Below are 13,943 nucleotides of genomic sequence, written 5' to 3' on the forward strand. Positions count from 1 at the left end.
GGACCTGGTTGACGAGCCGTTGGAAAGTCGCTGGGGCATTTTTCATGCCGAAGGGCATGACCTTAAAATGATAGTGGCCATCGGGGGTGGAGAAGGCAGAACGTTCTTGTGCTCGGGATGTGAGGCCGATCTGCCAATAACCTGCCGTCAGGTCGAAGATGCTGAGGTAGCGGGCAGCGCCCATTCGGTCGACCAGTTCATCTGCCCGGGGGATGGGGTGTGCGTCCGTTCTGGTGACGTCATTCAGGCCCCGGTAGTCGACACAGAACCGGAGTTCTGGTGTGGTTCCGGGGGCGGCCGCTTTGGGGACCAGTACGACCGGGCTGGCCCATGGACTGTCTGAGGGCTCGATGACCCCGAGCGTGAGCATCTTAGCTACTTCCGCCTGGATGCAGGCCCGTACCCGATCAGGTACGCGGTAGGCCCGGTGGCGGATAGGAGGGTTGTCTCCGGTGTCCACATCGTGCACACACCAGGAAGTGACACCTGGGGTGAGGGAGAACAGACTGGCAAATCGTGATAGGAGGGCTTGGCACTCGTGGCGTTGTTCTCTGGTGAGGGACTCCGAGAGTCGGACCCCATCCACGGAGCCGTCTTGCTCCTGGGTCCGCAAGAGGTCAGGGAGAGGTTCGGAGTCGTCTTCAACCCCATTGTCTGTGGCCATCAAGAGACTGAGTTCTGTTCGCGCAAAGTGGGGTTTCAGTCTGTTGGTGTGGAGGACTCGGAGCGGATTCCGGGCGGACTCCATATCGATCAGATAGGTGGCAGGACCCTTGCGCTCGATTACCTTGAAGGGTCCCGTCCATTTGTCTTGGAGAGCGCACGGTTCTGTGGGGGACATTACCCAGACCTGTTGCCCCGGCTCGAATTCAATAGATGAGGCGTTCTGGTCATACCATTTCTTCATGTCCTCTTGACTTGTCTCTAGGTTGGCTTTTGCTAGGTCTCTGAACCTTCGGGACTGGTTGCGGAGGGTGAGGAGGTACCGGAAGACATCGGGCGGACTCTTGGCCGGAGGCATCTCCCAGCCTTCTTTGATCAGGCTGAGTGGCCCCCGTACTGGGTGCCCATAGAGCAGCTCGAATGGGCTGAAGCCTAGGGACTTCTGTGGGACCTCCCGGTAGGCGAAGAGGAGGCACGGCAGCAGCACATCCCACTGGCGACGGAGGGGCTCTTCCAATCCCCCGATCATCCCTTTTAGCGTGCGATTGAACCGCTCAACAAGTCCGTTTCCTTGGGGGTGATAGGGGGTCGTGAAGCGGTAGGTGACCCCACACTGTTGCCAGAGGGACTTCATATATTTGGAAATAAAGTTTGTGCCTCTGTCACTGACGACTTCTCGGGGGAACCCCACACGGGAGAAGATCCCCATCAGGGCCCGGCCGACCACTGGGGCTGTCACGGTCCGGAGAGGAATAGCCTCAGGGTAGCGGGTGGCGTGGTCCACTAGTACCAGGATGAAGCGATGGCCTTGTCTTGTACGCGGGTCTAGGGGTCCCACAATGTCTATTCCGACCCTCTCAAATGGGGTCGTGACTACTGGAAAGGGTTGCAGGGGGGCCTTTAATTTGCGGCCGCTCTTCCCACTGGCTTGGCACGTGGGGCAAGATCGGCAATGCTGGTGCACATCGTTTCTCATTTTTGGCCAGAAGAAGTGGGTCACTAGGCGGCTGTAGGTTTTATCTTGTCCCAGGTGCCCTGCCAGGGGGACATCGTGGGCCAGATTTAGCAGGAAGTCTCTAAAGCGGAGGGGCACCACTAGTACTCGGTTGGCCCCTAGCTCGGCGATTCGTTGCTCGCTGTACAATAGGTCATTGTCCCAGTAGACCCAATGAGTTCCGGAGGTATCCCCTGCGCTTTGGGCGAGCGCTTGTTGTCGGAGTCCCTCAAGGGAGGGACAAGTCTCCTGCTCCTGACGAAATTGTTCTTGTGTGGGTCCCCCTTCTTGAGCCCACTGGTCAAGATTAGCAAGGTCGGAAGGTTGGGCAAGTTCGAGGGGGATACCATGGTCGGGGGTCTCGGCGGGGGCGGTGGCGCCGGCCATTCTGGTTCTTCGGGGTGAGGGTTGGCACGGGCGGCCATGGACCGGGTGGTGACGCACGCCCAGTCTGGGACGCCCAACATCCCCAAGTGTTCTTTTCGCTCCACGGCTGCCCACGGGGAGCTTTCCAGGTCATTTCCGAGGAGGCAGTCCACGGGGGCGTCGTCTCGGACCGTTACCTTCAGCATGCCGGAGACCCCTCCCCACTCAAAGGGGACGCAGGCCATCCGACACAGACTCTCTGAGTTGTCGGCGGATCGTACAGGGCAGAGAATGTTCGGTAGATATTGTTCTGGGGTCACCAGATGACAGCGGACGGCTGTCACACTGGCCCCGGTGTCTCGAAGGGCTTCGGCCCGTTGTCCATTGATGCTCACCCATTGGCTGTACTTCTGGGTGTTAGCGGGTAGGGGGACCCGCGGGACCATGTCTCTTCCCCCTAAGCACGCGAGAGTCATGGCTGCTGGCTCCCACTCTTGATACTCTTGCTCGTCTGTTTCTTGTTCCTCGGAGATCTGTTCTTCCCCTAGTGCCGCGGCGGCCACCTGGCGGGGTCTTGGACTCTGATACTGCGGGCAGCTTGGGTCGTTTGCATAGTGGCCGACTCGTTGGCATCGGTGACATGTAACATTGGCTCTGTATCCCGGTCGCGCCGGGGTGCTGCCCCGGTTGGCCGGGGGGGTGGTGCTGGTAGTGGGGGCGGCCGGAGTGTTGTCTCTTCCTCGTCCTTGGCCCCCTCCTCCTCCTCTGGGTCGGGGGTGACCATTGTTGTTCCTGTTCTGCTCGTAGGACCCATTCCGGCCCACTCTGGTGATCTCCCACCGGTCAGCTTCGGCTGCGAGCTGCCGGGGATCGGTTAACTTGCTGTCGAGGAGGTGTTGGCGTAGTTCAATGAAGCAATTGTTGGACAGATGCTCCCATACCATCAGATTGAACAGCTGCTCGTAGGTCGTGACGTTGTTCCCTCTGATCCAGCCTTCGAAGGCTCTGCTAAAGTACGTTACATAGTCCACCCAAGTTGTACCTGGAATGCGTGTGCAGTCTCGGAACCGCTGACGGTACATCTCGGGCGTGAGGCCATAGCGGGTGAGGAGGGCCGCTTTCATATGGTCGTAGGAGGTCATCTGGTGGTCTGGGAGCTGTAACAGAGTATCGCGGCCCTCATTAAGGAATTTGCCCCATAGGCCGGCTCCCCAGTCGGCTCTATCGATCCGGTGCGCAGTCATCGCGATTTCATAGGCCTTAAACCATTGCTGGATGTCGTCTTCTCGAAAATATTCTCGGACCACATCCTTGGGGATGTGCACTTTTTTCTCCGTGGTCCCTGGGGTGGACGGTCGGTCAGGCACCCCTAACTCTTTATTCTGTTTGCGCAGGTTGATCTCGGCTAGGTTCCGCTCGTGCTCGTACGTTAGTCTTTTTTCCTCGAGCTCCCTTTGCCTCTGTTTCTCCTCTCTTTCTTCTCGGAGGCGAAGGTGCTCTAAGTTTATTTTTTGCTCGGCCAATTTGAGTTCTATGTCCATCTTGAGTCGGGCCATTTCGAGTTCGTGTAGTCGGGCTTTTTCTCTTTCTTGGATCTCGTCTTGCGAGAGACTGGTTCTTTGCCCCTCAGGGCCCGTGCTGGTATTTTTCGCGGTGCTTTGCTCAGGGGCTTCGACATCCCCGGTCTCTGCCCAAGATTCCAGGGCATGCTTGAAATCGTCCTTGGTACTTAGTCCGGTGGTAGCGATACCTAGTTCGATGCAGAACTGCTTTAGTTCACGATGGCTGTATTCCTCGAGTTTTTCCATTTGGAACTTCTCAGTTGATCCGCTCTCTTTAGTTGACATTGTTGTTCGTTGTGGGGTGAGCTACTCTCTGTACGTTATGCGGTGATTCGGATCGCGCCGCTGGCCACCAATGTTAGACGGACCGGGAGGGTCGGCCGAGATTACGGGGAGAGGTCTCCAGGGAGAGCCGTCTCCAACGACTGTACAGATAAGTAACTTCCCCCCCCACAGACGGACACCACACAAGATTGAAGGTTAACGAGACTTTATAGGCAATTCTGAGGTTACGTTGATATGATACAAGGAGGTCTGGACTCAGGGGTCCCCTCGGTTCTGATCTCGGGTTGAGGAAAAAGGGGTAGCGGGACAGTCTTAGTTGCCAATGAGTTAAATAGCTCTCAATCCTCGAGCTCGGTGTGTTTGCTGATCGGGCCGTGGAGGAGCCAAGCCGGTCCCGAGATGGACGAAGGATGATCGACGGGCCGTGGAGAAGCCAAGCAGGTCCCGGGATGGATGACGGATGGTCGACGGGCCGTGGAGAAGCCAAGCAGGTCCCGATGCAGATGACGGTTACAACGGTCCGCGGCCTCGCCAGCAGATCCGGACGACGATGAAGGATGAAGGTTACGACGGCTGTGGCAGCGCCAACAGGCAGGACGATGGTGCACAGGACAGAGCTACGGCAGCGCCAGTAGTCCGTCCAGGGTGAGTTCCTCTTTACGTCTCTCGACTCCAAGATACAACTGCCTTCCTGCTCTGGAGCTGCCCCAGTTATAGGGCTGGCGGGCTTTGATGTCCGGACCCTCGCACTTGGAGGTCGGGAGGTCCGGGATGAGGGAGTCCAGACACCCAGCGGGGGGGTGGAGCCAGCGCCCGGGGAGGCGATGGGCGAGCGGCACTGGCCGGGGGAGAGCCATCGACACCTCTTTCTCCCATTGACCTGCCAAGTGGCTCGCTCACCTCCTGGGTGGAGGGTGGTGCCGGAATGTCTGAGGCCGGGCTAGGCCCAGGGTTGAGGTCGATCGGGGGCCAGGCGGCCTCGTGATGAAGTGTCCAAGATGGCGGCCCAGGCTGAGCGCATGGGTCGGCAGTGGATCGGGCCCATGAGGTGATCATGTTCGAGGGCAGGTGTCCCTGAGGGGACGTAGGACGTACAATGGTGGTGTGTGGTGCTTGTATGACTGGGCTCGGGCCTGGTCGAGCCGGGGGAGAGCGGCCCGTCATGTGGCCTGTCCAACATTAATGGTATGATCCTAGCTGGCTCGGGGAGCATGGTGCAATGTCGAGTTTGGTATCCCTGAACTTGGAGTTTGATAACGCATCCGTTTGGGTGGATGGTTTTTGGACTCTGGGTTTGAAAATAGCACTTTTAGAAAGCGACTATTTTCTTGTCTAACTATTTCTGGTTTCTGCTGGTTTGGTGTGTGTGTGTCAGGAGCTGGGTGGCTCCAGAGTTCTGAATGAGTCAGTAGGGGAAGAGTAGCTCTTGATAGCCGGCCCTGCCCGATACAATGCTGGCTCCACCTCCTGCCGAGCGACGGATAGCTCTGCTCCTGCCAGTGACAATACTGGCTCCACCTCCTGCTGGGCGTCTGAGGACCCAGCCCTGCACCGTGAATCGGCCAGATGTCACCACCTGGCTACACCCACCACAGACCCGGAATGAGGGGGAGTTCCCCTGCATGGACAAAAGGATCAAAACCAAAAAGGGGTATAAGAGAAGGACCCCTGAACCAAGACTTTAGATCAATTCTGACAAGGAACCCTGAACCAAGGACAAGAAGCCTGCTGATCCAAGGACTTGCCTACCCCTTCTGCCAGTGTGCTGTTTGCTGGGGGGAATCTTGCAGTTGCTTCTTTATTTTTGCCGAGGAACCAGGAGAGAGAAACTGAGTGTGTACTCTCGAACTTTGCCAAGGAAATCTCCAAGGGCTGGAAGAGTGCCAGCCTCCTGTTGAAGTCACAGGGCTAAAGGACTTCACCATTTGCTGAAAGTGCTTGTTGCTGGAACCTGAAGTTCCAGCACCTCTGAAAGAATCCAGCAATCTCGACGCCGACGGACGTCGCCGAATCCAGCCCGACATCGTGAGTGACGGCTCCAGTGTCCCGCTTCCTCGACGCCGGCCGCCGGGCCCGATCGACGCCAGTAGCAACGCCAGTGAGTAGTGAGTTCGGCTCCAGCTCCAAGTGACCTCGTGTCTGCACCGCTGCTGATCGCATCGACTTTGAGCCCTCTCGACGCCGTGAGCGCTGCTCACTCTTACAACACCATCATCGATATCAACGACTGCTGAGGCCTGATCGACACCGAAGACGCGACGCTGGACTGCTCGACGCCGTTGATCATCGTGTGCTTCCCTTTCCCAAGGTACTGTGTTGTTGGGGATCCGTGTGACTCCGGGCTCGACGTAGCACTCCTCGCGGTCGACGCCGTACCTTTGGATTAACTTTGTCTCGACGTCGTGTGACTCCCGTGTGGGTTACATTGTTGCCAAGAGCTGTGATTTAAAGAAGAAGAGTTGCTTTTGTTACTAAATACTTTTTGCTAAGAAGAAACTACGCTTGAACTATTATCTTTCCTTCCAAGAGTATTTATTAAGATTGTGGTATATTTTTGTCGTTATTTGGTCTTCGGCTAAGCCTTATATAAACATCCGTATTTTTATAATACTACTGTGTCGTGTCCATTTGTAGTGTATTCACTTTATTACTGTATGTGGTCGTAAATGCTTAACGCACTGCCTCTAAGATAAGCCTATCTGCTTTGCCAAGCTACCGAGGGGGTGAGCAGGGGTTATCTAAGTGTGTGATCTCCTTACCCTGACTAGAGGAGGTGAGTCCCTATTTGTCAGCAGTGTATACCTCTGCCAACTAGAGACCGCCGAGTCACTTGGTGTCCAGAGAGCAGGTGGTTCCCCACGCATTCTACCCCGTGATAGCTGCCGATAACTCCAAGAAAGAGTGTGAGGTAGCTCAAGTTTCCTTTGAATGGGGGGGGGGGGGGAGTTTCAGGTACTCTTCAGGTTACTGTGAGGCCCGCCATGCCTGTTGCTTGTCTCCTGGGCAATGATTTGGAAGACTCTTGGGCTAAGGTGGAGCGAGCATCGCATTTGAAAATGTTGGGTGTGCCAGAGTGGGTGTGTGCGACCACTCGATCGATGACGGCGAGTAAGGGTGTTGATGGGGTCCCGGAGCCTGAAACGACGGCCCAGGACCCAGCTGTGAAGAGAAGAGGCAGGAGGCGCGGGAAACCAGCCGCCACCGTTCCCGTGGTCCAGGAGGAGGTAGACCCCAAGGGGGATGCCCTGGAGCCCACAGGGGAACAAGTTGCTGAACTGGGAGACCTGCCCGAGCTGACCCATTGGCAGCAGGATGGTGGTCCCTCTAGGGAAGAATTTTGTGCCGAACAGAAAGTGTGCCCTTCTCTTGTGGGTATGAGGCAGCAGGCCTCAGCCCAGAGCACAGGTGATCAGTCAGGATCGCATTTTGTCTACTGGGAGAACAACCTCCTGTATAGTGAGCCTAAGGCTGCGGAGCCTGGGTCAGCCCGTGTTCTGGTGGTAACCCAGCGCTTCAGAGCCTTCCTACTGGGTGTGGCTCATGACGTTCCGTTAGCTGGACATCTGGGGCAGGACAAGACCTATGACAGGCTTGTCACCCATTTTTATTGGCCTCAGATGAGAAGGGATATAGACATCCATTGTAAAACTTGTCACACTTGCCAGGCAGGTGGGAAAAGCGGAAGGAAGCAGAAGGCTCCCCTCCAACCTTTTTCAGTTGTCAGTACCCCCTATGACCGGGTGGGGATTGACATTGTTGGGCCCCTGGACCCCAAGACATCCCTGGGCAACAGGTTCATCCTGGTCTTGGTGGACCATGCCACACGGTACCCGGAAGCCATCCCTCTCTGAACATTGACGGCCCCCTTGGTGGGACGGGCGCTGATGGGTGTTTTCTCCCGCATGGGGTTCCCCAGAGACTTGGTGTCAGACCGGGGCACCAACTTCATTTCCATTTCCAATTATATGAAGTCTCTGTGGAAGGAGTGTGGGGTAACCTACAAGTTCACCACTCCTTACCACCCTCAAGGTAATGGGCTGGTTGAGAGATTCAACCGGACCCTTAAAGGCATGATCATGGGTCTTGAAGAACAAATGAGGCGTAAATGGGACGTCCTCTTGCCATGCCTGCTGTTTGCTTACCGAGAGGTGCCGCAGAAGTCTCTAGGGTTCAGCCCCTTTGAGCTTTTGTACGGGCACCCGGTAAGAGGACCTTGGAGTCTGGTCAAAGAAGGCTGGGAGCAATCTCCCAGGAAACCTTCCCAGGATGTATACAGTTACATTCTGGCCTTTAGGAACCAGACTCGGCGCTTCAGAGATCTAGCTCAGGCAAATCTGGAGGCCAGCCAGGAAGAGATGAAGCGGCGGTACGACCGGAATGCCACTCTGGTCGAACTTCAGCCTGGTCAGGAAGTTTGGGTCATGTCCCCTGTGGAACCTTGTGCGCTCAAGGACAGGTGGACTGGACCGTTTAAGGTTGTGGAGAAGAAGAGCGATGTCACCTACTTGGTGGACTTGAAATCTCCCAGGAACCCCTTGAGGGTCCGGCATGTCAACCGTTTAAAGCCCCACTTAGAAAGGTCCGAAGTGGGCATGCTCCTCGCTACAGATGCCGGAATGGAAGAGGAGAGCGAGCCTCTTCCTGACCTGTACGCAAAAGAGCAAGACGGGTCAGTGGATGGTGTGGTCCTCTCTGACACACTGACCCTTGAACAGCAGCAGGATTGTCGCCAATTGTTGGGACAATTCCCTGATCTGTTCTCCTTGATTCCTGGTGTCACTCACTGGTGTGTCCATGACGTCGACACCGGGGACAGCCCTCCTGTGAAGCACAAGGCTTACAGGGTGACTGACAAGGTCAGAGCATACATTAAGGAGGAAGTCTCCAAAATGTTTGCCTTAGGGGTGGTTGAGTCCTCTAGCAGTCCTTGGGCCAGCCCAGTGGTCTTGGTCCCGAAGGCTGCAGCGCCTGGTGCTTCACCCGAACTACGGATCTGTGTGGATTACCGAGGACTCAATTCAGTCACGAAGACTGACGCGCACCCCATCCCCAGAGCTGATGAGCTCGTACATCGGTTGGGGGCTGCCCGGTACCTTAGTAAGTTTGATCTGACGTCTGGGTACTGGCAGATCGCCTTAACTGATGGGGCAAAAGAGAGGTCAGCATTCTCCACACCAGATGGGCTCTACCAGTTACGGGTTATGCCCTTTGGGATGAAGAATGCCCCTGCCACCTTCCAGAGGTTGGTCAACCAGGTCTTGGCTGGGCTGGAGGATTTCAGTGCCGCCTACTTGGACGACATCGCAGTGTTCAGCGCCAGTTGGGAGGAACACTTGCGCCACCTCCAGGAAGTGTTGTTGGCCCTGCGCAGAGCAGGCCGCACAATCAAAGCCAGTAAGCGCCAGATTGGGCAGGGTTCCGTGGTGTACTTGGGGCACCAAGTAGGCAGCGGCAAGGTGGCCCCCCTGCAACCCAAGATCGATACCATCCTGGCTTGGGCACCGTCCAAAACCCAAACGCAGGTGAGAGCCTTCTTAGGACTCACGGGTTACTACAGGAGGTTCGTCAAGGATTACGGTAACATTGTGCACCCCTTGACGTCGCTGACTTCCAGGAAGCAGCCGCGAAATGTGATTTGGACTGACGCCTGTCAAACGGCCTTCGACACCCTGAAAACTGCAATGTGTACGGCACCCATACTCCAGGCACCCGACTTTTCTAAAGAATTTGTTGTCCAGACGGACGCTTCAGAGCATGGCGTGGGAGCTGTTCTAGCTCAGGTGAATGAAGAGGGCCGAGACTTACCCGTAGCTTCATCAGTAGGAGGTTGCTTCCCAGGGAAAAGAGGTGGAGTGCGATAGAGCGAGAAGCATTTGCTGTGGTCTGGGCGCTGAAGAAGCTAAGACCCTACCTGTTTGGGACTCACTTCCGGGTTCAGACAGACCACAGGCCCCTCAGATGGTTGATGCAGATGAGGGGTGAGAATCCGAAACTATTGGGGTGGTCCATTTCCCTACAGGGGATGGACTTTACGGTGGAACACCGCCCTGGTACAGATCACGCCAATGCTGATGGTCTGTCCAGATTTTTACGACTTAGTGATGAGGACTCCCTAGGTTAAGGGTAGTTCTCCCCACATTTCAGCTGGAGGGGACACGTGTTAGACCTGACATCATTGGCTTGAGTCTCTCCTCCATTTTTTCTGTTTGCCTCCTCTGTTTACGATGTTTTTGCTGGTGTATCGCTCTGGGCACTGCGCCACTGCTGATCAGTGCCGCGGTGCAAAGGCTCCCTATGTTAAATTACTGTATTGATTGAATTCCATGTTTGGCTTATTTGGTTTACTGTCAGTCCCTAGTCTAGTGCATGCAGAGTGCCGGGGCTTGTAAATACAAATGCCGCTAGGGGGCTTGCAGCACGTGTTGTGCCACCCACACGAGGGGCCTAGTAAAAGTATGTCTACGGGTCTGTCATTGCGAGACCTACCTGCAGTCTTGTACTGTCACGTGGGCTGCGCAAGTACGCCTACTTGCCAGTCCCCCAAACCTTCCCTTAACTTCATATTAGTCACCCCTATGGTAGGCCCGAGGGCAGAGTGCATTGTAAGTATAAGGTAGGGCAAGCCTGACCAAGTTGGAATGTCCTAATAGTGAACTACCGCCATATTCGTACTTCACTATCGTAAGGTTGCCTGCTCTCGATTAGTTAGAATGGGCCGCCGGGATTATTAATGGTAGGATCCTAGCTGGCTCGGGGAGCATGGTGCAATGTCGAGTTTGGTATCCCTGAACTCGGAGTTTGATAACGCATCCGTTTGGGTGGATGGTTTTTGGACTCTGGGTTTGAAAATAGCACTTTTAGAAAGCGACTATTTTCTTGTCTAACTATTTCTGGTTTCTGCTGGTTTGGTGTGTGTGTGTCAGGAGCTGGGTGGCTCCAGAGTTCTGAATGAGTCAGTAGGGGAAGAGTAGCTCTTGATAGCCGGCCCTGCCCGATACAATGCTGGCTCCACCTCCTGCCGAGCGACGGATAGCTCTGCTCCTGCCAGTGACAATACTGGCTCCACCTCCTGCTGGGCGTCTGAGGACCCAGCCCTGCACCGTGAATCGGCCAGGTGTCACCACCTGGCTACACCCACCACAGACCCGAAAGGAGGGGGAGTTCCCCTGCATGGACAAAGGGATCAAAAAGGGGTATAAGAGAAGGACCCCTGAACCAAGACTTTAGATCAATTCTGACAAGGAACCCTGAACCAAGGACAAGAAGCCTGCTGATCCAAGGACTTGCCTACCCCTTCTGCCAGTGTGCTGTTTGCTGGGGGGAATCCTGCAGTTGCTTCTTTATTTTTGCCGAGGAACCAGGAGAGAGGAACTGAGTGTGTACTCTCGAACTTTGCCAAGGAAATCTCCAAGGGCTGGAAGAGTGCCAGCCTCCTGTTGAAGTCACAGGGCTAAAGGACTTCACCATTTGCTGAAAGTGCTTGTTGCTGGAAACTGAAGGTCCAGCACCTCTGAAAGAATCCAGCAATCTCGACGCCGACGGACGTCGCCGAATCCAGCCCGACATCGTGAGTAACGGCTCCAGTGTCCCGCTTCCTCAACGCCGGCCGCCGGGCCCGATCGACGCCAGTAGCAACGCCAGTGAGTAGTGAGTTCGGATCTAGCTCCAAGTGACCTCGTGTCTGCACCGCTGCTGATCGCATCGACTTTGAGCCCTCTCAACGCCGTGAGCACTGCTCACTCTTACAACATCATCATCAACATCAACGACTGCTGAGGCCTGATCGACACCGAAGACGCGACGCCGGACTGCTGGACGCCGCTGATCATCGTGTGCTTCACTTTCCCAAGGTACTGTGTTGTTGGGGATCCGTGTGACTCCGGGCTCGACGTAGCGCTCCTCGCGGTCGACGCCGAACCTTTGGATTAACTTTGCCTCGACGTCGTGTGACTCCCGTGTGGGTTACACTGTTGCCAAGAACTGTGATTTAAAGAAGAAGAGATGCTTTTGTTACTAAAGACTTTTTGCTAAGAAGAAACTACGCTTGAACTATTATCTTTCGTTCCAAGAGTATTTATTAAGATTGTGGTATATTTTTGTCGTTATTTGGTCTTGTGCTAAGCCTTATATAAACATCCGTATTTTTATAATACTACTGTGTCGTGTCCATTTGTAGTGTATTCACTTTATTACCGTATGTGGTCGTAAATACTTAACGCACTGCCTCTGAGATAAGCCTATCTGCTTTGCCAAGCTACCGAGGTGGTGAGCAGGGGTTATCTAAGTGTGTGATCTCCTTGCCCTGACTAGAGGAGGTGAGTCCCTATTTGTCAGAAGTGTATACCTCTGCCAACTAGAGACCGCCGAGTCTAACACCCCTAATCTACATTCACTGGAGGGAGACAAGAGCAGAAATCCTACAAGACACCAAGGATTTTTGTTTGAAGAATGGGGTGGGGTGTCCCTTCCACCCCCACTACCAGGAGTGTAAGCTATCCCTGAAGGGCTCCAAAGTATTTATGACCCCTCTGGGAGCTTAATGGGTGGATGGGGGAGGGGGGGTAGGGTTACACGCAATCTGCCCTGCCATGGCACAGTGGGGCAAAATCAGTTTTTTAATTTTTTTTTTACGGGTTAGGGGCGTCGCACCCTGGCATCTGGTCATGCCCTCACCCTCTAACATTCTCATCTGCCTTCCTAAGGGGGACAGAAAGCCCACTAGACTTGGCAACTGGCGGGGGGTGTAGTGCAGTGTCCGGATGGGGAAACAGCACTCCAATTCTGTTCCTAACTTTTTTCCCTGATGGTCTGGTGGGTTTTCTGAACCCTCTGAGACAGGCAGATAGCTGGTAAAAAAAACAATCTGACCAACAAGTGGGGGCTGAAAAGCCAACATACTACCAGTGGAAAAAGTGAGAAAGGAATAAGGTGGGTTACTGGGCCATCTTGGAATCAGCCCCCACACCTCAGTACCAAACAGTATTTCTGCCCCCAAAGGAATTCTGGTTCTGGTGTTTTTCATCCTCTCCGTCAGATCATATGTCAAAACTACATGAAAAGAAATTTCCTCTCACTGCCATGGGGACTGGCTGTAGTATTTGGGCCCTGGGTCAGCTGACAGCTAGAGACCCAGCCAATTCAGGCACTTTTGAAGCCTAGAGGCAGAAATACATGCAGAATGGTGTGGCGTGGGTGGATCCCAGCATGTGTTCTTATGGTGAATACACTGCAAAAGTCAAAGTATGTGTCAAAAAAGGCTATATTCCCCACATTTATGCACCAAAAAAACTGGGTATTTCCATTCAATGGCCAAAGTCTTGCCACCCTACGTTCCCACTCTTTTTTGCAGTTGAATATGTAGGTGGACCTGACATACAGCATTGGAATGGACCAAACCTATAACCATGTAAAAACCTCATTGACATCACAGTGATTTCGCAAGATCCATGTTTTGATTGTTTCATGGCATTGGCGAGCGACATAGCCACACAAGTGGGGTGTCATTTTCATCAGAAGAAATGTGGGAAAATTGCATTGTAGGAATTTTGTGGATCACCACAGATTTTGGATGGTCACTCACAGAAAAATGAGGAAATCTGTGATTTTAGCCGAAGTGTCACCTTTGCCAGGCATTCTAGGTAAGAAAACATGGTGGGATCCATGCAAATCGCACCACTCTGGACTCTCTTGGGTGTCTAACTTTTAGAAATGTCTAGGCATGGCAGGATTCACTGGGTGCCAGCCGAGCCCAGTTCAAATATCAACGCTGCCCACGTCACCACAAAGGCAAAACGTGGAAGTTTCCTTGTTTAATTTGGGACTTTTGCTAAAGGAGGCGATGAGCCCAGCCGCACCAGCAGAGTGTTGTTTTCATTGGGAGTAGTGTGGGAATATAGAATAATAGCAGTACAAAATAAGGAACCAAATGTGGACAATGTTTAAAGGGGTCCAGTGTACTTGTCCAGTCAATCATAAAGCAAAAGAATACAAAGTTCCCCTGGGACAACAAAAGAGATATGTGTGTGTGAATCTGGATTTAGAGCAAGAGCAGGGAACGAGGTGTTCCCTTGTTG

General features: G+C 54.1%; 1 protein-coding gene across 6 annotated transcripts in view; it reads right to left on the reverse strand.

Annotated features, from left to right (window-relative positions):
- STN1 (STN1 subunit of CST complex) overlaps nt 1–13,943 on the reverse strand; it is a 482,731-nt gene that overhangs the window by 219,773 nt on the left and 249,015 nt on the right. The gene's annotated exons all lie outside the window — the stretch shown is intronic.

The sequence above is a fragment of the Lissotriton vulgaris genome, chromosome 5 (assembly GCF_964263255.1).
Source record: "Lissotriton vulgaris chromosome 5, aLisVul1.2, whole genome shotgun sequence".
NCBI classification, from domain to species: domain Eukaryota; kingdom Metazoa; phylum Chordata; class Amphibia; order Caudata; family Salamandridae; genus Lissotriton; species Lissotriton vulgaris.